Below are 15,555 nucleotides of genomic sequence, written 5' to 3' on the forward strand. Positions count from 1 at the left end.
CCTGTTTTTTCCACGTCACCAGCCTAAAAAATCTGCCGGGTTGCAATCAGAAGCCAGTTTGATTTAACCCAGTCAGCCCTGGATCCGGGGGGTGGGAAAGGAATACGGGGGGCGGGGGGGGAGGCGGCAGGCTGCAGTGCGTGGAAAGAAAGCGGGGGGGGGAGGAAAAGAGACATTTATAGATATGCCATTAGAGATCCATAATGTCTATCGGCTTGCCTTAACTGGAAGCTTACGCGGCGTGTCCGAGACTGGACGCCGTTGAAAAGTCCAAAGGTTTTCGATAGAGGGTGGGGGCACGTCGGCTTTATCGCAGAGAAGGCAGAGATTAACAATGGATTTTCATTAGTTATTTCTACCCATCCATCCATCCAGAAGTGCTTGGCCATTGTCGTCCTTCAAGATTTCTCTTTGACTTCCTTGCCTGGCCTGCAGCCGTGGGATTTCCTTGTGGCCTCCCATCCAGATTTACCGATGCAGCTTCATTTTTTCGAGGCTGGCTCGGGGGTGTTGCCTGTCTGTGCCTACGTTTCAGCTTTGGGTTGTCCTCTCCTGAAGGGCCTGATCCACCTTCTAACCTTCCCTGGAACTGGTGGTTGAAACCAAGGCGGTGACCGCCATCCCTCTGTTCGTTCTGTCTGAGGCTGTTGTACTCCCTTCTCTCCCCCCTGAATTTCACTTATTCTGATACTGGCAGGGAGGGAAAAGAGATTTCTCCATAGTCTCGTTCCGGCAGGGAACAATGGGCTGAACGAGGCTTGAAAAAGAAACTCAAAGACCACTATTGATTGTATTTCTTAAGATTCTGTAGTCGTTTCTTTTCCTCCAGTTCTGGTCCATTCACCTGCATCCTAGCCTGGGTTTATTGCACGCAAACATAAGCTTGAGGGGGAATATATTTAAATGTTGTCCCTGTTGAAACCTCGCTTGGCGCTTTCCACCTTTACCTTGTAAACAAAGGCCTCCCTCGTTTGGTTTGGATGAAGGTTGCCTGTGGGAATGGTGGAGAAAGGGACAAAGCATGGAAGGATTCCCAAACAGAAAAGAGAGTCCGGTTAGAGAAATGCAAGAAGGAAAAATGGACAACTTGTGCTTCAGTTCCCACTTAAAATCACTACTTAGTAATTTCATGACCTGTTTAATGTTTACAAGCGATAAAAAAGACTCCTCCTCCTCCTCCTCCTCCTCCTCTTCTCCTCCTCCTCCTCTTCTTCTCCTCCTCCTCCTCCTCTCCTCCTTCTCCTTCTCCTTCTCCTTCTCCTCCTCCTTCTCCTTCTCCTCCTCCTCCTCCTCCTCCTCCTCCTCTTCTCCTCCTCCTTCTCCTCCTCCTCTTCTCCTCCTCCTCCACCACCACCACCTCATTTTTCTGAGGACCTTTTCCTTGTTGTGATGCCCCACAAGATCCTTGCAAATGTCTTAACAAAGAATGTATTGCCCCTCAATGTTATATGACAACTTAGTTGGGCCAAGGAAACTTCTCATACACAAGACATGTACCCCTAGCAAAAATCCCGATTTTCCTGGAAAAATAACGATCCTGGCATCCAGAGCTACTTGGGACTCCCTTCTAGAGTGGTTAATTTTCAACAATTCCACAATGCTTAGTTAACAATTTAACACCACAGGGCAGAGGCTGGGTGCTGTGCCTTGTGGGCGACCGTCTTCCCTGGAGAGCGGATGGCTTAAGGTCTGATGAACAGAAGCAGCGTCTGAGGACCCCAGATGTTCTCTCAAAACGTTGGCCAGCAGCAGGTCTGATGAGAAGGGGATGCGAGGCCGAGCGTCCTGGCCTGGCCTTTTCGCAAACCGGCCCTTCTCTCCAACCGGGCAGGATCCAGGCCCGCGCGGACGCTTGAAGAGGTCAGAGAGGAGAAAGGCAGATCTTTGGCCTCCCAGCCGCCTCTGGCCAGGGCACACCTCTCGCGTTTTGGACACCGTTCAAGGGCCTGGATGCGCGCTGCTAGAGGAGGAACGGCAGCCTGCGAGCTTCCCCTGCTGCACGTTCCTTTGGGCTTGCAGGCCGCCCTGCGTCACGCAGGTACACCCAGGTGAGCCGGTCCACGGGTCTCTTTGCAAAGGGGCCGCCTCTCTGCTCTGTCGAGTTCAAAATGTTGGAAGGTGGGGCGGGGAGCCAGTGGGAAGGAGAGGGGGCTAAGCAGTCTTTGTGAAACAGTGAAACAAAAAGGAGCTTGTGAGAACCCAGACTTTTGAAAACAAAACCATCAGTTATCAGGGAAGCACGACCACTTCCTTCTCGTGCTGCAGTCTTACGGGTTAGGCAAATCACCGAGCCAGAGGGAACCCCCCGTCTCTCGTGCAAACGTGCAAAGTCGCCGTTTTTTCTGGCCTCCCCGCCTTCCACCTCTTGGCGAACTTCAAAACGTTTATCTGTCCAAGAGTGGCCAGTGAATAATGCCCATTTTTTGCCAGCTTTGCTCTCTTACAATCCCCTTAAAGACAGACACCACCATCACCAAACAGTGGGAAGTTGGCAATTTTCTGGTGACACAAGGCTCTTGGCTAAAAAATGCTCTGCTCCAGCTTTGAGCAAGAGGCGATCCCCAAAGCGTTTGTGCAGAAGTACTTCTTAGGAGGGGGTGGTTGGCGGAGGACAGTCCGTATCTCTCATGATTTCATGACAGGGTTTTGTTAAGCTCCAAGTCGGTGGTTAACGGTTTCCAAATTAGTTGCATACCTTGAGGTGGGTTAGGTGTGAAAAAAAAGTCACGTATCTGTGGCTGGATGAATGCTGGAGGTAAGAGTCTCATTCTGAAACACCGCTAATATCTCTGCCTTGTAAAGGAGTAGTAATTTGGGGAGGCTGGTTATATTCTGCTCATTTTATGTATTTTCAGTATTTATATACTGCCCTCTTAAGGTGGTTCATGCCACAGGAATGTAATGAGTTCATAGCAACATAGCATCAGAAAATACAAACGCCAGTATAGAAACCGCAGAAACTTAATAGCTAAATCAAAGTGGAAAACAAGCACAAACTCTTTAAATATTCATCATGTGAAATTCTGAGCCATTAAATCCTAAAAGCAGATGTTTAAAAACGTAGCATTTGGACGAGGTGGGCAAAACAAAAATAATCCAGGGATATCTTTCCAATTAAACTCAAATGCTTTATAAAGAGAGACGTGAGAGGTTTTTTTTTTTGAGCGTTTGGAATTGCTCCAGGATGTTGTCGGGTCACCATTCTCCTTTTTGGTGCTGAAACTGAGGACTAGCAGCTTAAGAAAGGAACATCCCGTCCAAACATGGCTACTGTTTTCGTAAGCAGCTTCTTGAGGTTTCCTCCTGGCAACTCTGTCCTTGGCTATATATGAAAGCATCAACTCATGGCTAAGAGGCATTAAATCTTAGGAGTCCTCAGCCATGAGGCGTCTCTTAGCCCAAAGTCACGGAGACATTGCAGGCTTTACATTAAAGTACTGGCCTACATTCAAAGCTTGATGTCCGGGTTCTTGATGAATATATTGCCCCTTCACTGCCCACTTAATTTTTGCTAGGGTGGCTGACTGAGATCCCATTTGTGGAGTCAATTTAAAAAAATGAATTTATTTCCTTCTAAGCTGGCTCCATAGGTGGTGGAGGATGTTATCTTGGTGTATGGGCACGTAGGAGGTAACCTGGCATTTTTAGAGCATTTTATATCAGTAGCCCAAAGGTTTGATCCCGATTCGGAGGAAAAGGATCCCCCCTTGCTTCTCCTCCATTGCCTTCTGCACCTTTTAATTAATTTGTAAGCATCTTGGTGCAGGAACTGTAGAAACTGGGTCTCCTCCTGGCCACAGAGGATGAAAACCTAACTCTTGCAATGTTCACCAAGCATGTAAAACCTTCTGCAAGCGAGGAAACTGCTGAGGCTTTCACAGAAACCTGAATGATCAGAAGTGGAGCTCCTCTTTGTAAAAACAGTCCTCATGATAACGCTGATGAGAAGCCCTGAGATGGGAGTGAAGTTGGAGATGGAAAATCCATTCACTTCTAAAGCCTACAGACTGAGAATTTAGGAATAAAGGACTTTCGGGGGTGAACAATAATTAAACACAAGTTGATTTTTTTTTTGAGAGGTCTTTTGACCACAAATGGCTCACGACAGTCTACTCCTTGCCAATTAATCAATATTTCGCAGAAATCTGTTGGAAATTCAAGAAGAGGGGGGGAAAAACCCCGCAAATCTTTCCCAACTGCTATGAAAAACAGGTTTCTTTTTCGAAGGAGCTGTCCGGCCATTTAGGTGCTGAAATGGCTCCGTTGGATCCCCTCTTAAAATAACGCGGAATGTCATAGAAAAGTTGGAGCAGAGAAAAACCATCACCTCTTCCCCCTCTTTAAACAAATCAGGTATCTTGGAAATAATTTCCCAAGGCTGAATTGACTGAAATAAAATCGTGCCCGAGCTGGCAGATTAAAAAACAAAACAAAACAGCATATTAAAGACTACTTTCAGAGTTTCCTAGTAGGCAAACAATATCAAACTGACTTTTCTGGGGGAGTGGAAGAAAAAGATCACTCGCCCAGGGTGAAATATCATCCCTTGCCACAGCTTCTACCAAAATGTGCTTCGTGTTCACTTCGTCACAAGCAGGAACTGTACATTTTTTCTTAAATATACTGAATCTCTCCAGGCAAAAATAAGGCACTTCTATACCGCTGTCCCCTTGCAGGAAAACTCGCCCAGAAAAAAGGACACTCCAAAAACACATTTCTTTTGCTTCCCCTCTTAATCAGCTGCGTCTCCAAAGGAAGGAGGCATTTTTTTAAAAAATGAAGAGGACCCCCTTCCGTCTAAAAATGTTCAGATCCAGGAGTTTTTAAAGCCCTAGATTAAAAAAAAAAATGTTTGATGCAGATGCCAAAAGTCTCTGCTTGTTGTGAAACTCTGGCGGTGTGTGTGTGTGTTAATGAACAGCCATAAGGATCCCCCCCCCTTCCTTATTTTTAGTGGCTGCAAACTTTACAAACAACGCTGTTGAACAACTTGAGAATAATGTTGTCATAGTCCATATTCCACTTTAACTTAATTAGGAAAGAGCCTGCGATGTGGAACTTCCTAGAATTTTTCCATAAGCCTTTAAATACACTTGTCACACCAGTTGGATATTTTATCTTCATACACACACACACACACACGCACACGTCTCCCCCTCGGAAGGAGTTTAAAACACCATTTGGTTGATTAATTGTCTTTTATTGATCAATTTGCTATTTGGCAGAAGCCGTGGACCTTTGGCTGCATAGATTTCAATATGTTTCCCAACCTTAAAAGACACAAAATCCTGTTGGTTTTTTACGCACACGAGCTTGATTCCCTTCTGTTCTCTGTCGACTAGAAAGGGGGCTAAGAAATATGGATTCTCCCCCACTCCCATCTTTCATGGCGAGGAAATAAAGACACCTTTAATGCAATAGGATGGGCCCTTTTTAACAACATGGAAATTACATTATATAAATTTAATCTTTTTCCACTTTAGGGAAGCTGAAGTGAAGGGAAGTGGCCAGTGAAACACTGGCAAGGCAACGTTCAAACTTATCCTGTTTCTTTTCTGGGGTTCCTTGAGGGTGGGGGGTATGATTTATTCTTTATCTATTAAAATTATTAAGATGGGGTAGTAATATCTATTTTTTCACCCTTCCCAGGAGTGGAACAGTTTTAGCAAGCACGAGGATGAAAACGAATGTGTGAAGAACAGGTAATGAAATGTCTCAGTTTCTGCAAGAATATCTTCAGGTTAAGGTTAAGAGGAGGTGGGCAATCTTATTTTTATTGCTATTAAAATTATCTTCCTGTTCAGAAGCCTTGGTTCTTCTCACCCCCCTCCCCCAAATAAATCCCTCAGGGCAATCTCAAAAATTTCTTAGGAATCCGAAGAGGAGGCTTTAAAAATTAAGAGAGGAGAAGGGACGCCAGGAACCCGCCTCGTTGTAACTCCGAGGAGTTTGTTATGCATCATTCTTATGAATCTCAGTTGTGCAAATACTGCTCCCCCGCCATCTCTGGCAGACCTGTTTTTGAAAAGGAGCCCTGAATACACGAAGAGAGAAGGAATGCTGTGTGTGTGTGCGCGTGCACACAAGCGTGTGTAAGAGAGACGCATCCTTTATGGTAATTTAGGACCCAGCATGTAGAATATGCCCAGGTGAAGGAGGGAGAGAGGGGGGCGTGCAATTGCACGCGATTTGATGGTGTCTGTAATGTAAGCTTTGCCCCCACCCGCTTCAACTCGGGCTTACTTCAAAGTAGACCTGTGTGACATCGTTCCACAGGATTGTCCTGATTTGCTAGTTCTGGGTGGGTGGGCAATGAAAAGACCATGGAAAAGGCCAGGAGGATTTTAAATCTGTACATATAAACCTCTATGTGTGTGTGTGTATGTATATGTACATGTATATGTATGTGTGTGTGTGTATAAATTTTATTTATACAGCCACCTCTCTCACCCAGGTGGCATACAAAGATTTTGTCTGTGTGGGAGAGAGAGACATTTCCCCAGACGTGTGTGATATGTTTTGTGTGTGTGTGTGTTTGTGGTTCACACACACACACACACACGTAGAACGTATACATACACCACCCAGGACGAATTCAGGAAACAGCTGCAGAGCTCCGGTTATTCTGTTCCTAATTGTAAATTCTGAATTTCCTGTTGCGAATTCTTGGGGGGGGGGGGACACGCGCAGCTCTTTCTCTCGGGGCAAAACTCGGCGGCGTCCAAAGGCTCCCTCCCCGTCCCATTAAGAAAAAAATATCGTGCATTTTTAGGAGGGAGGTGCGGGGGGCGTTGGCCGCCGGTCTTCGCGTGGTGGCTGTGCGGCCCGCAGGCGAAGCTGCGCCTCCGGCCCGGCGTCCTCGCGAACCGGCGCCTTGCAGGGAGGGAAGGCGGGCAGGGAGGGGCCGAGGGAGGGGGGTTCTGCGGGGGGGAGCCTCCGGTTTCGGGGGGGGGAGAAGGGAGGCGCTCCTCCTCCTCCTGATGGGGCTGAGTTCAGGCTGGCAAACAGAAAACCAAGCGAGAGGGATCGCACGAGGTCTGTGATCGTTTGAATTCTCTCTCGCCCGCGTTTCCGGGTTCTGCAACCCTTTGTAGAAAACCTTCTCCCTACTTCGGATTGTAGGGGGCAGAGGAGAGGCCGGAAGTTGGGAAGATTTGGGGAACCCCCCGAGCGTGGAAAGGCGGTCCCCTCTCCCGACGTTTCGCGCGCGCGCCAGAGAGATGGACTTCAAGGGCAGAAGAACAAATTGGACTCGGATGGGCTGGAGACTTGGCAACCCGGGGTGCGGGGGGAGCGCCCGCGGGGGGCGGGGGAGGCGGAGAGGGTCTGCTTGGAAAAGCCCCGCTTGCCCTACTTTACAAACTCTTTCCCTGTATGGAACACGCGGTGAGGATGAATCGTCTCCTCTGCGCCTGGCAGGCATGAAACCAACAGGTGTCCAGCTTCCTCCTGCTGCTGGGGATGAAGGGACCTGTGGAATTGACGCCTGCGGAGAGGCCCTCCGGTCGCGCCACGCCACGCCACGCCACGCCACGCCAGCTCTGGCTCCCGGGCTTCTCCTCCGGCGCCGGGAGGAGGCTCGAACCCCGGAGCTGCTTGGGGAAGGCCGCGCCGAAAACGGGAAGGGAAGGCGGTGCCGGCGGGGGGCGGCGGAGTGTGGAAATCAATTTTGGCAGCGCCCGTTCAAGTCTGTGGCCCGACTGCAGTCTCAGCGGGGCAGAGCTCTGCCCCGCTGAGACTGCAGCCGGGCCACAGATGCCAAACTAGAGGCAGGAGAGCCGGCCAGGAACCGGCTTTCCAAACGGGGCCAGAGCGCTGCGCCAGGCGCGGAAATGGACTCGCCCTCCGGAGCGGACAGTCCGCTTTGGAAGCTCCATCCTCAGTTGCACCCAGGGCCGAGCGCCCCAGCCCCCCCCCCCCGCCCGGCTGGGCCCTGAGGCTCTGCCGCAAAGGAAACCCCTGCCCTTCCTCCTCCTCCTCCTCCAGCCAGGGCGACGAGGATGAAGAAAATCACAGAGGCTGAACAGTCCTCCCCTGCCGTGGCAAAGAATCTGGCAGTTTGCTGGGAAAGAGGTTGCCAGCCTCAGGCCGAGGCCTCCCCCTGCTCCCCCATCACAGCCTCTGCCCCGAGGGGGACGCCAGAGGGCGGGGAAACCAGGCCGAGGAGTGGGGCAGCCCCATCTCGGAAGTTGATCTCCCGGAAGCAGGAACAAAAGGGGGGAATCGTTGGGAAGTGGCTTCCCAGGGTGAGCCAAGGAGTTTCAATATTTGCGGAAAGGTGGGGGAGAATCTCCCCCAAATTTGGATCCCCAGAGGCTTCTGTCCCCCCCCCCCTTTTAACTAGGATAATCTGATTTTTTGCTTAAAGGGGGAAATGTGGGTGGAGCACAGCAGGCACATTCCTGATTTTTCTCTTTGCAGAGACCCAAACCTTTGGCACAATGCTATCCTCTTAAGTTATCTAAAATGCTACCCCCCCATCTCCATTACATTAGTAACATGGAGAGCGAATCATTCACACGCACAGGAGGAATTTTTCACAAACCCCTTAACCTTTGGAGAACTATAAATAGGGCTGTAAAACACTCACACACGTGCACACAGCAGCAACAGCCACAACCAGGGTGGGCGAAGGAGATGGAGAGAGAAATTTTTAACTTGATTAACGTTATTTAAAGTATTCTCAGGAGGCTGCCCCCAATGAAGTTTACTTTACAGATAAAGGGAAGCGGAAGATGGCGAAATTGAATTAAATTCCTGTATTTGCCCTTGCCTGACAGGCGGAAAGGGGGTGGCCCTGGATGGGGGGAAACCAGTGAGAAAAAGAGGAATCCAGAGTGAATGATTTTGCATTTAAATGTATCTGGGTAAATAATTTGCTCTGCAAGGCTAATCCTTTTTGCTCTCTGCACAAAAACCTTTTTTGTTCTCCAGATTTGGGTGAAATTGAGATTTTAGGGCTGTTGAAATTCTCAGGGATCTTTTCCCCTCGCCTCCCTTCCTATTTTTTGCCTCCCCCAAACACCCCCAGATTTCTGTGGCGCCTTCAGTACCATCACATTTTAGTGTAGCCATAAATTTTGTGGACTTGTCACTCTGGACCTGTAAAACTCCACTCTTTTTTTTATTTTTCTTTCTCTCTCAGTAGACACTGCGAGCACAGGTTTATTATTTATGGTAGCAAGAAGCAGGGTGTGTGTGTGTGTGTAAGAGAGTGTGTGTAAGAGAGAGAGAGAGAGACAAGGCCTTATAAAACCCAAAGCCAGGATGAATTTATTCTAGTGTATTCCATTTTTTTTTTTAAATACACATGCACACAAATATCTGGTTGACTTTATGTTGTCAATTTATTTTATTTTATTTTATTTGTAAAGATCAGTGCTTGGAGGAGAAAACCAAATTATAATCTTAAACCCAGCGCAGGAGAACGAAGGCTCGCTGAATTTATAAAATTTACTTCAGAGTAAGCATGTCTAATGCATGAACAGGCTGTCATCAAAATACCCAATAAAATATTACTGTGAATAATTTTTCTAATTGTTAAACGGAAAAGAGGATTCAAAGAGGCTTTTTGACGCAACTTGCTTTAAAATAAAAACTTTGATTAACTGCAAGCAAGTCTTTCCCACCTCCATCCCCAACGGCTTTTGTTTTCCTGCATTGATCTGTCTTTCTCTTTATTGATCGCTATATAAAAAGGACCCTAATCCTTGTCCACAAGAATCCATATTGGATGGATTTTTAAACAAAATCCGGTGCCCTTTTCCTTTCTTTTCATCCAGCGCGCTGAAAACATACGTGCGTTTTTCTCTTGTTTGTGCCCAGAAACACGGATATTATTGTGCGTGCAAGAAAGAGGGCATCTATTTATTTAACAAGCCATGCAAGAAGCACTATATTAGGGTTGGGGTTTTTTTTAACATAAATCTCTCTGGGTGTATTCTCTTATTGTAATGCTCTCTAGGCCAGCTTTAAGAGTTAAAACCTTCCTTGGGTGGCCGGCATATTTATCAAGGGACGAAGCGTTAACAAACCCAACATATTGCAAATACTGAAACATACTTCCAAACAATGAATAAACTAATACATTCAGATGAGATCCCAGACCCAGCACGGTTATCTATCTGCATGCAATGTAGTTTTTCTCACGCTTGGCTCTCCCCCTTGAAAACATCACATTCAAATGTGGGTCCCAGAACAAAGAAGTAGGATATGTTTCCACTGGACCCCCTCCTCCAATTCCCCATCCCCAATCATTAAACAACCCGCTTTTAATAAACCAACATCAAGATTCTCATCCCTCCTGATTCCATCTGAGCCAAAGGCATTAATGCTCAGGATCTTTTCCTGATCTGAGGCATCCTTGTTTTGAGAAAATCTGTGGGGATGAGCTTCTCCTTTCATCAAAAGAAGAAAGTTTAAAACAGGTTGGCCTCGTAGAAAGATATTACCTCTGTCCTGACACTAACATCTTTGTGTGTGTGTTAGTGTTTTAGGTACGAGGTTGCATGCTCCTAGTAAAAAAAATACTGAAAAAAGACATTGTGTCTTTTTGGATGTTAGCTTTCTCCGCTTTTTGGGAACTCAAAGAGGGAATTTTGAACACCGAACAAAAGGTACGAAGACAATATTGGAAAGCTCGCTCTCCATTTCTGAATTCTGGTTCCTCGATAAGCTAGAGGAACAGGTCTTCTCCAAAGGTTTATTATTGTTGTGGAATAAGAAGACCTCTCTTTTCACCTTTCAAAACAGATTAAGTTGGGCCTCAGCATATCGATAGCTGGGTGCAGAACGCAGCAATTATTCCCCAGTTTCAGATCTGAGCTGTCTGGGAGACAGCAGGGAGAAAGAAAGAGGTGTTCCCTCCATCCCCCAAATCAATCACTTTATTCTATCCATTGACTCTCAATCTGAAGGGATTGCAGATGCAAAACTCTGCCAGGAAATTAATGAAATTGCATGTAAATACACTGTGATCGGGCTGTCATCGGTTAAGAGGGGACCATCAAACACGCCCGCATTGCTGTCGAAACGGATCATCAGAGGAAATCAATGGGATGCATTTCCCATATTTTATGAGCCCCGGATGGGGTTTTGGAGGCTGCGTCGTCTTACCGGCTCCCCCCTTGGCTGGTGGGGTTGAAAAGCCAGAGATTTTAGGGCCACCAAATGAAGCCAGTCTGCATCCCAGCTCAAAAATGTGCAAATCTACCACCGCGGCGGTTAGCGTTAGAAATTGCACGTCGAGTCGGGGTAGAAACAAGCCCGTTTTCAGCATCTGCGGCGCCGGCAGCTGATTGACAGCGGACATCTTTAGTTGCCCTAATCTAACCTCGACCTCTGAATCTGAAACTCACCGGGTTGGCAGATCCAGCCTCAATTACGGAGACGCTTTCAGACCAATTACCGGCAAGGAGAATATCCTTGAATAACAGGCCTGCTGCTCATAGACGTTGGCAAATTGACATGAAATTCAGTGGGAAAGGCTGGACCGAGGGGTGATGAGAATAATGGTGCCCACCGTTGAAATCCTGAGCCCTTCCTGATTTGCCCACCGCCGTTTCCTGTCGGTCCCACCTACGCCTGGTCCCCAGATGAGGCATTTGCAGGCTAATGGGCCATCCTTAACTCAGAAGGGTTGACCTGTAGACTGTAAATGGACGTGCAATCATGGCGGGGCTGGAAACCAGGGAGTGAGAACGAAAAAGGGGATTTCACGAGATTTGTTCGTGTCTGCCTCCCACGGCGGTCCTTTTTTGTCCACCGCTCTTCCCATCAGCCCCAGCCTGCACGCACGGGAAACTTCAGTCCTGAAGCTGTTTTGTTTCTACGGCGCTTCCCCAGAGTTACGTTTAAACAACAGCAGCAACACAGACGCGGATAGTTAGAAATGTGGTTAATTTCTGCTGATCTCTCCCTGGATGGCCGGGGAGAGGCCCCACGTGCTTCGTGCCTCCAGCCCCTCTTTGTCCAGTCCTTGCCGGCTCGCCGGCCTATTAATGGGAAGCTGCCTAATTAATAGATTCAATCAAGACAGACAGGCGAGAAGATCCCTGCCTGCTCCGATTCCCCGGATTTTCTCTTCGCCGCCTCCTCCCCGCCCCTCCGAAAGAGACTCCGTTTCCCTCCCTTCACCCCTTCGGCTAATGAAAACAAATACGCCTGATCAGTTCATTTGACAATCCAATTTAATTATTCCCTAAACCAGATATGAGCATTTCCAGAGTGGAAACTTAGAGATTCATCGCTCCTGCCTCTCTCACTTCCTTCTCCTGACGGCATTTGGCCAAGAGACGGGTGAGTCCCAGTTGGTTTTGTTCTGCTTTAGGGACACGTTTCCAGGGGCCCCCCGAGGAGTGGGCCCCGCTCACCAGCAGGGCCTTAGGCGCCCAGAAGACCCGCTCGGAGGCCGATGCGCACAGGCCTCCTTGTTTACTTTGCTTTCTGCTGACGTATTTTCGGTTTAAGAACAGAGGGCGTTTTGGACACCTGGAACCCGTGATCCGTGTGCACCAAATTCTCTCGCGTTTGCACGAGCTGTTGGCCACCCCCCCAAAGATCCAGAAGGCCACTTGTGTTTCCAGTCTAATGTTGGCCTTCAGGAATGAATCCCCTCCCTTCCTCCTATGCGAGGTATGGATACCTTTCCCTCTGCTTTTTGAATCTTCTCCCTGCCTCTGTTGGTTGGACTACACCACCCATCCCCTCCAGCCACCTGTCCTTAGGAGGGACCCATAATGGTCATCTCGCCGTGAGGACCGTCCCGGCTCGCTGGTCATCACCATCCTCCCTAAAGAATGCTTCTCCCACCTCCAAAGGACGGGGCTTAACCCCTCAAGAGGACCTCTCCCCCCCTTTGGACCCCGAAAGCCAGCCCTGCTGTTGCCCTTCCCTCCCTCCTGGGCCAGTGAGTGGCCTGTGCGAATTCTGCCCTGCGGGTGGAACAGCCTCCCGCTTCCTTGGCCACCAGCCCCATCCATGGAAGGGCTGGACGCTTCCTGTTCCCAGGACCGTGCCCGGGAAGAGACCCACGCAGTTATCCGAGCCTCCGTTGCCACTTCACGCGCTCCTTCCAAGCTGCACGCCCCTCCCGTGCTCCCGCAAGAGCAGGCGGGAGGTTGACTTGGCCGCCCGGGGGAGCCCCTGGCCGGCTGCCTCCTGTGCCAGGCTGCAGCGTCCTGGAAGGGTGGAGTTCTGCACCCTCGCCGGCCCTCCTCATCGCTCTCCTTCCCTCCTCTGCCAGACAGGGCCTTCTTCAACCCTTTGGGCAGCCGGCGGCGATTCCGCGGACCTCCCCGAGCCGTTCCCGGACCCCCCTCCCGCCCACTGCTCTGCCTCTCTCTTTTCCACCAAAATCCCAGTTGGAGTGACCTCTGTTTCTCCCGCGTGCCACCCAATCAGCTGTCCTCCGATGCTGCGGTATCCAAGGCAACCGTTTCTGACCCCGGCCGGCTCCAAGGACCGGCCCTATCGATTGCAAAGATAATAAATGGACAGCAGCGATGGGCCCATTTCCATATCCATCTTGGAGGGAGACTTGCTTTCTGGCCCGCCCGGACGGGGGGAGAAGGGTTGGGCTCACACGGAGCCAGCCGGAGGTGGGGGGGGCAGGGAAGCGGCTTTGCCCCGGTGGGCACCAGAAGCCACCCAGAGGGGTCTCCTCTGCGCCACAACCGCCTTGCAGAGTCGGCAGCCCTTCTTCGGCAGAGTCGGCCTGCGGCAACAAGTGTTTGAAAGTCCGCTGCTTTTGCCGCGGGAGGTGGAGGCCTTGGGCCGTGGCACGCGGGGGTCCAACGCGCCTTCTCCTCCTTGGCCCCCCTCTCTCGCTGGTCCCCAGCCGCTCGCCATTTTTGGAAATGGCTTGGCCTTGTTTGACGCAGGACTCCTGGCCACCTGTTTCTAAGCCGCGGCCGATGAACGGGGATCCCCGTTTTGCTACGGCGTGGCTGCTATTGCCGTGACCTGGCAAAGGAGGGCGGAAAACGGGATTTTCTTCTTCCTTGAACAGGTGATTTGGCGGAGGACAAGAAGCCCGCCTGGCCCGCTGCTCCCAGCAGTGAGGACACCCCGGAGCACTAACGGCGGCCTTCCTTTGGAAGAGGAACACAGACGCCTCCTCGCCGTACGTGCAAATGAGTGTGTTGAATTCAAATGCAAGCACCGCGTAAATGATGCGACGGGCGGCCAAGATCCGCTTTTCCAGGGGAGTTCCTGGCAGCTGACGATGCTCTCGGAGTGCTAATCTCTCCTCCTTTTGGGGAGCTCATCCTCGGCCTGGATGGAAGGAGCAATTTCGTTCATTTCAGGGAGTGGGAGATGTTGTCTGGGAGGGACACGGGGTGTAGCTTGACAACAGAGCGACTCCACCGCTTTGCCGGGGTGGCTGAGGTCAGTTTTCCTGAAGCCGCCTGGTGCAGTGTGACCCTGGCAGGGTATAACCACAGTAATCAGTCAATAGATAAAGGAATCCTGCATTTTTGAGGGTGTGAAATAGCAGCCGGCCTATGGCTGACCCACTTCAACACAAAGACCCAAAACCCAACGTGGAGTTTCAGTTCAGCTCGACAACTCCTGCTGGCTTCCATGGGGACCTTGCTGCACTTGCTACGCAAGAATACAGAAGTGTTTTTCCTCCGGGAAGTACGTCTGCAGCAAAGGATCTCCTAGTGGTCTCCCACCCAATTCACTAACTAAGAGACCTCGAGGTCGCCCACGTTTGGCTCGGTGCTGCCGAGAGTTGTAGACTCACTCCAAACGGCCAGCCTCTGTGCCCGCCGGAGAGGGATCCACCAGCTCTTCAGAGATCCCTGAAGTCCTAGATCCGAGCATCCGTCAGCATCTTCTGTCAGATGTGCTCTACTCTTCCTAGTCTGCCAGCTGCGGGTGATGGGAGATGTAGTCTGACAGAACTGGAGGATTTGGGGTTGGGGAAGGCAGAAGGCCCTGGCTGCCTGCCCTGCCAGGTAGACCAGGCCATGAATTCGACCCAGGAAGGCTAAAACTACTTTTGTGCAATGGTCGTAACGACCGAATTGTGCAAGTCTGACTGGGCTGGGCCTCCTCCTCCTCCTCAGGGGGGCATCCGTCTGAGCCCCTTCCAAACATTGTCTCTCGCGGCTCCGGACTTAAAAAATGCATCAGCCCCTTTTGCCGAGGGAATGGTTCCCGCATATCTCCGCCGAGGCTGTCTTCCTGGGGTCCCGGAGAGGAGAGGCACGAGGAAGAGTTGCTCCACCTTGACTGCACCCGGTAGAAGTTCTGCAGGGGGATTATTTGGGGAGCTTTTCGTGGCCCTGTCGCCTTACCCCTATGAGCCACGGGGACCTTTCCAGAAATCCAAACCGTGCTTGCCTTCTGGACTGGCCCACCTCGCACGGCGGGCTGGAGGAGGCGTTTCCAGGCTCTCATTCAGAAACGTCAGCCGCCGTGCGACCTTTGTGAAGCGTTCAAGAGGCTAGTCCCTGTTTCCGAACGCTCGACTGCTCTCCCCCGCAGGGTCGGCTGGACAGAGAATCCGCGTCCCGCCCGAGCATAGAGCGTGATGTGGGGACCCCC

Source organism: Python bivittatus, unplaced genomic scaffold, assembly GCF_059951505.1.
Source record: "Python bivittatus isolate LINGU-HERP-01145 unplaced genomic scaffold, Pbiv_v1 ctg000180_np1212, whole genome shotgun sequence".
Classification (NCBI taxonomy): domain Eukaryota; kingdom Metazoa; phylum Chordata; class Lepidosauria; order Squamata; family Pythonidae; genus Python; species Python bivittatus.